General features: G+C 36.6%; 1 pseudogene; it reads right to left on the bottom strand.

Annotated features, from left to right (window-relative positions):
• Positions 1 to 238: 238 nt before the first annotated feature.
• Positions 239 to 8739, bottom strand: part of LOC114025441 — a 56138-nt pseudogene continuing 47637 nt past the window's right edge.

The following is an 8739-nucleotide window of genomic DNA, read 5'->3' as shown; positions in this document are numbered from 1 at the left end:
TTCACCACATTGGCCAGACTCTTAAGGAATCTGAATATTTGTGAGCTATTGGCTTGATTTTATGAATCTGAGCCCTTGGCTAAACTCTTTTTTTTTTTTTGGCTGTATATTTAAAGACAATCACTTACACAGCAAAAACAAATTTTTTCCCCTAGCTTACACAAAAGTCTTCTGACATGGGGAATGAAAAATGCCACCACCCAAGCACACAGAAAAAGTTTAAAAAAAAAAAACCAGCCTAGATGGGCTTAATCTTGAAATGCAAGCTGATAAGACTGAAGACTAAACACTTCAGATCCCTGATCAGGTGATAAAGTACTTCCGAATCTTCGGGATCCTTGGACTGGTCCATATCAACAAGGGAGCCAATTTTGGGTGTGGTAAAAGAAATGTGTTTCTCTCCAATCACAACTTCAAGCTGGCCATGCTGTCAGGCAGAGGCCACAAAGCATCATCTTCTGTTACCTCACTGTCATGGATGATTCTCTTCAATTCCTCCATCACACTCTAATGGACATGAGATTCTTTTCATATCATCATGTCATTTTTGTAATTGCTGTTGTTGGCATACCTCAGTTTTCTGTCTGGCCGAAACTCAAACTCCAGGAACTCATGGCCAAACTTGCCCTTTTGTCCCATGTAGTAGGTCAGGTAAAATCACTGACCATGCCCGAGTGAAGCTGGGCTTGCATCTGTGGGATGTACAGAGCAGTGAGGGGCCACACAATGGCGTCCACAAACCTGACCAGCACTACCTTTTCCTTGGATAGAATCTTAAAAATCTGAGCCTGCACTCCCAGTGTTAAGACAGTGTAGGGTAGGAAAAGAAAACTGGAAAGGAAATAAGATCACCTGGGTTCAAGTCTAAACTCTATTACCATTTCTAACATGGTTAAGTCATTTAATCTTTCTGGGTCTGTTTCCTTATCTCTGAAGTGGGAATAATTACATTCCTAGTACAATTATCTATAATGGTACCTATTGCTTTCATATGATTGTTCTGAGGGTCAAATGAGATAATTAAAAAAACCAAACTTTGAAAACTATAAATCTTATAAAAACCATGTCATCATTCATTTACCTGAACTAAAGTTTTCAGTTTCTTATAGTCATGCTTGTTGACTCACTGTCATTTCCTGTTCATGCTGTTGACATCAAATCAAGTTCAAAGATTTAATTTGTTGTACATTCATTCCCCAATATCATTAGAAGCTATAAATCATTTACCAGTGTACCTTTTCTCATCTACATTCTAGTCTTTATCTCATTCAAATTTTACCATCCCTAAACTATGATTTTCTTAAACTGTGCTTTGGAATATCTACATTTTATTGTAGTGCCCAGAAACCAACTGAGAAGGTACATGTCAATTTATAGCTCATCATTCCTCCTTCATTCTGGTTTCTTCATTTTTCATAGGAAAAAAAATAGGTCACATTTTGATAATAGCCACCAGATACTTGAGTAATATCTCTCCTGTCTTGGTCATAGCTACAATATGTTTTTCAAATATCTAGTTCACAGAGAGCTAGACTTAAGGATCTTTAAAACACCTTCTCCCTATCCCCAACCCCCAATCATCTATGCATGTACTGTAAGTGTGCATACAAAAGATATTTATTGCAAACATCCAAATCCACACCAATAAACTACCACTGTTCTCCCCAGTGTATATACCAAGATTTGCATTTATATAGATATATAGATATAGGTATTCAAATTTCATATCAGTTGCTAACATATTTTCTTGCTTTAGCATCATATAAAAGGAACATTTTAATCTACAGTAGCTGTCTGTCTTTCTGTCCCATCATGTAGGAAACCAGTGTCCCAAAATTACATAGGAATAATAGAATTGTCACTTCCTATTCAAGAAAAAGTTCTAATATATCAAAGTCCCATTTGTCTCTGTTTTCTTACTTTATTATAATGGACTTTAGTAATCAGTCTTTTCTTTCAAGCATATTCTTAACTGATTTGTTTTAAACAAATACATTTATTAGGAATGTTAGTGTTAATAGAAAATGCTAGAAAGACAAAAAAAGAAAGAAGAAAGGGAAAGAAAAGGAGGGAATGAATGAGAGAAGGAAGGAGGGAAGGAAGGAAGGAAGAAAGGGAGAGAGGGGGAAAGGGGAGTAAGGAAGTGTAATGAGGGCTTAGAATATGTACAGAGAGCTTGGGATTGTATTTTCTCAGGTGGAGAGACTTCAGAGCCTGCTTCTAGGATTATCACGGTGACACGTAAGGAAAGTGACTTGGAAAGACTTTAGAGCATGTAAGCAACCATTGAGAGATAAAGAGAGGCAGACATAGATAAACACGTAGAGACAGAATGAGACAGAGACAGAGAGAGAAAATGAGTCAGAAAGACATTTACAGACAGAAACACAGACATACAGGGACAGAGACAGAAAGACTGAAAAATCTGTCGAGGTTGATGTGAAAGACAGTAACAAATTAGATGCAACATTTTCTCTTAAGATTCAATATAAGGGTCACAAGTGTGTAGAACTAAATCCAGAAAGGACCCTCTCATTTTACAGATGAGAAGACATGAAGGCTAAGTGATTCAACTAGGTTCACGCAGGAAGTTGGCGATGGAGGCAAGGTTTGAACACAGATCTTTAACTTCAATGACATGCTATCCACAATCACATGATTATTTAGTTTAATTATAAAATTAAAATATAAGCTTTTTGAACGTTAACTATGTTTTTCTGAGGTTATTAGAAGATCATAGTTCAGTTATTGGGTAACTGTGACATTGATGAAGTCATTTCCCCTTCTGGGCCTCACTTTTTTTTTTTTTCTAAAATAAGAGATTCAAAGCAGGTAATTTCTAAGATCTCTTCCAGTTCTCAACTTATAAAGAACTACTATTTTACCAAAAATTACTATCATCAGAGTTTCCTTGGAAAAAATCAACTTTTTTTCAGCAAGTTCTTCAACTGCAATAGACTTGGATTCACTGAATCAACTTGGAGTGTCTATTATAGAAACTGAATATACTAATTTGAAAAGGAGGAAAAAAACTGATGAGAACAATACACTTAATTGCATTTTATCTGGACATTATAAATGAACTCCTAGTTCAAAACAGAGTTTGGGCTATCAATTTTCATAAACAGAAGTTAGAGTGAATGAATTTTTCTCTCTCCTTTTCTGCAGCTTCTCAGTTATTACCCCCTCCCCTTACTCTCCCCTCCTTATCTCTTTAGTTTATAATTTCTTTGTGAAGTTTTAAAAATTTTTTAGAAGGCATTTTACCTCATTAGCTTAGTTCTATCCTTAAAATTGTTACTATAGATAACAAAGACTTAAATTAGCATTAGTGATGGCCAGCTACAACATGAACAAAAATGACATTCTATTAGATGGCTGGAGCTGGCATTTATATAGATGAGCATTTTACATCCATTATTTTATTTGAGCCTCACAACACTCTTGTGAGACAAATGTCACTGGTATTATGTAATTTTATAGGAAAAGACACTGAGGTTTGGAGAGGGTGTTAGAGGCAGAATTTAATCTAGGTCTCTTCTGATTTGAAATCCAGTACTTTTTTTTTTTTTTTTTTGCTATGTTGAGCTACATCACTTAGAACAAAATTTCATTTCCATTAAAAAATTATAATTTTAGATCCCGAACTTAAACATTTCATTTCAACCATCTGTTACAAGAAAACCCAAACTTTATACTTTCCATTCTCAGGTTCATTAGTGTATTTGGGGCATAAATAGTCTATACATTAGTCTCAGGAATTCATTCTCTTATTTCTTCAGGGAAGGGACTCACATACTTCAGGCTCTTCTTTTTTGCACAACGCCATTCTAAAATTACCATCCTTTAATTCTCCTTTGATCAGGAGCTGGCTATTCCTTTCTGTGTTTCTTCCTTCCTCTTTGGGTCACTGATTCTGATACAGTCACTGCTAGAAGTCACTCTTTCCTTCCACAAAATGAGCTGCAGACTTCCTTGACTGAACAACTACATGAGACAAACCCCCTGTTTTCTTAATAAGTCATATCATAGCTTCCATTGACCCATATAAATTGGACTCTAAGCAATGATCAGCAGAACTTTCTTTAGATTTTTCCTTATAGGCCATTAGGTAAAGACCAAATATCTGTTTACCCCTTTTCAGTTCATTATATTCTTCCTCCCATTTATTTATCTCTCAAATAAAATCAGATTGAAACTGCCAGTTGATTATAAATATATTTTGGTACATTGCATTAGGCACTGTGAATTATTACAAAGGAAATCCCCAGATATAACCTAAGTCTTGGAAGTGGTATGTGAAATGGAAAGAAGGATGGCTTAGGAGTCAAAAAATCTGTGTTCCAATCTGACTACTAATGCCTACCACCTGTGTTTCCCCAGGCAAGTCTGTTTTCTCACCTGTAATATAAAGGGATCAGAATAGATGATCTTCAAGGTCCCCAAGGGCTCTCAATCAATAATCCTATGAGATTCTTTAATCTAGGTGGATTGTGGGAGCCATTGGCTCTACTTATAATAGATATGTTCCCTCAGACAAACAATGATTGTAAATAAGCAGTCAGGTAGTAAATATATATGGCAATCCTTCCGTAGCTTTCTATAACCAGTGAATGGTCAATCACCAAACTAGACATGACACTGTTAAGGCATTGGTAATATAAAGATTGTTTTAAATAAAGATTTTTCAGGCACATAGTCTTTGTCTTCATAAAATTTATAATTGAACAGTGAAGGGTTGTTGTTTTTGTTCAGCTCCTTCAGTTGTGTCCAACTCTTCATGATCTCATTTTGGGTTTTCTTGGTAAAGATACTAGAGTAGTTTCCCATTTCCTTCTCCATCTAATTTTACAGATGAGGAAACTGAGACAAACAGATTATACAACTTACCCTGGATCACACAGTTAGTAAGTGTGTGAGGCTGGATTTTAATTCATGTTTCCTTAACTTTAGACGTGGAACTCTATCCACTGTGCCACCCAGTTGCCTAATTGTGAAGGCAAGGAACATCTATATAAAAAAGAAAACCAGAAAGCGGAGCCAAGATGGTGGAGTGAAAGCAGGGACTTGCCTGAGCTCTTCCCCAAATCTCTTCAAATACCTCTATAAAGTGATTCTGAACAAATGCTGGAGTGGCAGAACCCACAAAGAGACAGAGTGAGGTAGATTCTAGCCCAAAACAACCTGGAAAGTTGACTGGAAAGGTCTATTGCATCAACCTGAGAGAGGAGCATCCTTCAGCACAGACCTAGCCTAAGCAAAGCTGGAGCAGGCCGCGGGGGACTGAATTCATCACCAGCAGCAGTGGCAGTTTCCAGTCTTCTCAGCCCACAGACACCAGACACAACTTAGAAGGTCAGAGGTAAGGGTCTGTTGGAACTGGGTGAGAGAAAAGCATAGTCCAGCACAGTGCTATAGTGTGTGCCAATACAGCCCCTGCACCAGCAAACCACAAACTGGCCTTAGAAGTGACTGAATCATCAGCAGCAGTAGCACTGCTCCTGAAGCTATTAGCCCACAGACCTGAATGTTTGAAAGTCACCTATTCCGACTTCTGGGAGCCAAGATGGTAGAGTAAGCAGTAAGTTGCTCTCACCCTCCCTTATTGACCTTTAAAAGCTCAGAGAGTATTGCCCCATGAAAAATCCTGAAATAGTAAAGTCATCAGAAAGACTAGATACCACAATCTTTTAGCTCATGAGGTTAGGAGGATTAACAGGAAAGGCCCCTCTTGCTGTGGCTGAAGGGGACAAGTAAAGGAAGGGAGGCAACCCAGCAAGCCAGTGGCAAGCTCCACCTCAGCAATATGGTAACCAGGCCCTCAGCCCCCAGCACAAGAAGCCTGGGACAGTGCCCACTGTGCCCCAGAAGCAGAGATCAACTTTAAAAGCCAGGAAAAAGGCAAACAACATGAGCAAGACACAGCATAGAAAAACAATGATCATAGAAAAGTATCTTGGTGACAAGGAAGATCAAAATACAAATTCAGGAGAGGATGACATTGTCAATATATCCACATCTGAAACCTCAGAGGGAAATATGAACTGACCTCAAGTCCAAAAAGCCTTCTTGGAAGAGCTAAAGAAGCATTTCAAAAGTCAAATAAGGGAGGTAAAAGAAAAATTGAACAATTCATTTAAAAATACAGTTGACAAAATGGAAAAAAAAAGTACACTGAAGAAAACAACTCCCTAAAAAGTAAAATGGGCCAAATAGAAAAGGAGGTACAAAAGCTAACTGAAGAAAGCAATTCATTAAAAATTAAAATTGGCCAATTGGAAGCTAATGACTCTATGAGACATCAAGAATCAGTCAAACAAAACCAAACAAATGAAAAAATAGAAGAAAATGTAAAATTCCTCATTGGAAAAACAACTGACCTGGAAAATGATCCAGGAAAGATAACTTAAGAATTATTGGTCTACCTCAGGCCATCATGAGAAAAAAGAGCCTGGACATAATCTTTCAAGAGACCATCAAGGAAAACTGCCCGGAGGCCCTAGAACCAGAGGGTAAAATAGTCATTGAAAGAATGATCACCTCCTGAAAGAGATCCCGAATAGAAAACACCAAGGAATATTGTAGTCAAATTCCGGAATTATCAGGTCAAGGAGAAAATCCTGCAAGCAGCCAGAAAGAAACAATTCAAATATCGTGGAACCACAGTTAGGCTTACGCAGGACATTGCAGCTTCTACATAAAAAAGATCAGAGGATTTGGAATATGATATTCCATAAGGCAAAGAAGCTTGGATTACACCCAAGGATCAACTACCCAGCAAAAGTGAGCATAATATTTCATGGGAGGAAATGGATATTCAATCAAATAGAGTATTTCCAGTCTTTCCTGATGAAAAGACCAGAGCTCAATGGAAAATTTGATCTTCAAATACAAGACTCAAGAGAGGCATAAAAAGGTAAACAGGAAAGAGAAAAAAAAACATATTATTCAATAAGGGTAAACTGTTTATATCCCTACATGGGAAGATGATATTTATAGCTATTGATAACTGTATCTTTATTATTACAAAATTTAGAAGGGATGTACATAGACAGAGGGGGTGGGTTTAAGTTGACTTTGATGTAATGATAAAAACCTAATGAAGTGATGAAAAGGAACTGTAATGGGAGAAAAGGAAAGGAGGAAGCAGAAAAGGTTAAATTACATCACATGAAGAGACACAAAGACATATTACAATAGAGGGAAAGAAGGGAGGGAGATGAGCATTGTTTGAGCTTTACTCTCATCCATTTAAAATAACTTTAAACATTATAAAATATTTAGGAGTTTATCCGCCAAAACAAACCCAGGAACCATATGAACACAATTACAAAACACTTTTCATACAAATAAAGTCAGATTTAAATAATTAGAAAAATATCAGTTGTTCATGGGTAGGCCAAGCTAATGTAATAAAAATGACTATTCTACCTAAATTAATTTACTTACTCAGTGACATACCAATCAAACTACCAAAAAATTATTTTATAGAGCTAGAAAAACTAATAACAAGATTTATTTGGAATAACAAAAGGTCCAGAATATCAAGGGAACTAATGAAAAGAAATGCTGGGGAAGGTAGCCTGGCTATTCCAGATCTTAAATTGGATTATAAAGAAGTGATCATCAAAACTACTTGGTACTGACCAAGAAGTAGAGTGGTGGATCCACAGAATAGGATAAGTAGGCAAGGCACAGTAGTCAATGACTATAGTAATCCACTACTTGATAAATCCAAAGATCCCAGCTTCTGGGATAAGAACTTAATATATGACAAAAACTGCTGGGAAAACTGGAAAAGAGTATGTCAGAAACTAGGCATAGACCAAAATTTTATGCCATATACCAAAATACAGTCAAAATGGGTACACAATTTAGAGATAAAGGCTGGGAGAGCAAGGAATAGCTTACCTATCAGATGTATGGAGGACAGAATTTATGACCAAATAAGAGATAGAGAATGAAATGCAAAATGGATCATTTAGATTACATTAAATAGAAAAAGGTTTTGCACAAACTAAACCAATGCAACCAAGATTGGTGGGAAGCAGACAAATACGAAAGAATTTTACACCCAGTGTCTCTGATAAGGACTTCATTTCTAAAATATGTAGAGAACTGAGTAAAATTTATAAGAATACAAGGAATTCCCCAAATGATAAATGATCAAAGAATATGGAACAGGAAGTTTTCAGATGAAGAAATTAAAGCTATCTATAGTCATATAAAAATGTTCTAAATCACTATTGATTAGAAAAATGAAGATCAAAACAACTCTGTGGTACCACATCACACCTATCAGATTGGTTAACATGACAAAATAGGAAAATGACAAATGTTGGAGAAGATGTGGGAAAATTGGAACATTAATGAATTGTTGGTGGAGTTGTGAACTGATCTAGCCATTGTGGAGAGCAATTTGGAACTATGCCCAAAGAGCTATAAAAATGTGCATACCCTTTGACTCAGCAATAACTGTATCCCAAAGAGATCATAAAAATGGGAAAAGAAGCCACATATACAAAAATATTTATAGCATCTCTTTCTGTGGTGGCAAAGACTTGGACATTGAGAGGATGCCCATCAGTTGGGGAATGGCTGAACAAGTTGTGATATATGAATGTAATGGAATACTATTGTGCTATAAGAAATGATGAGCAAGCAGATTTCAGAAAAACGTGGAAAGACTTATATGGACTGATGCTGAGTGAAGGGACAGAATGAGGACAATGTTGTACA

Source organism: Vombatus ursinus, unplaced genomic scaffold (assembly GCF_900497805.2).
Source record: "Vombatus ursinus unplaced genomic scaffold, bare-nosed wombat genome assembly UNPS02014830.1, whole genome shotgun sequence".
NCBI lineage: Eukaryota > Metazoa > Chordata > Mammalia > Diprotodontia > Vombatidae > Vombatus > Vombatus ursinus.
The sequence above is the reverse complement of the archived record's forward strand: the minus strand, read 5'-3'. Positions and strand labels throughout refer to the sequence as shown.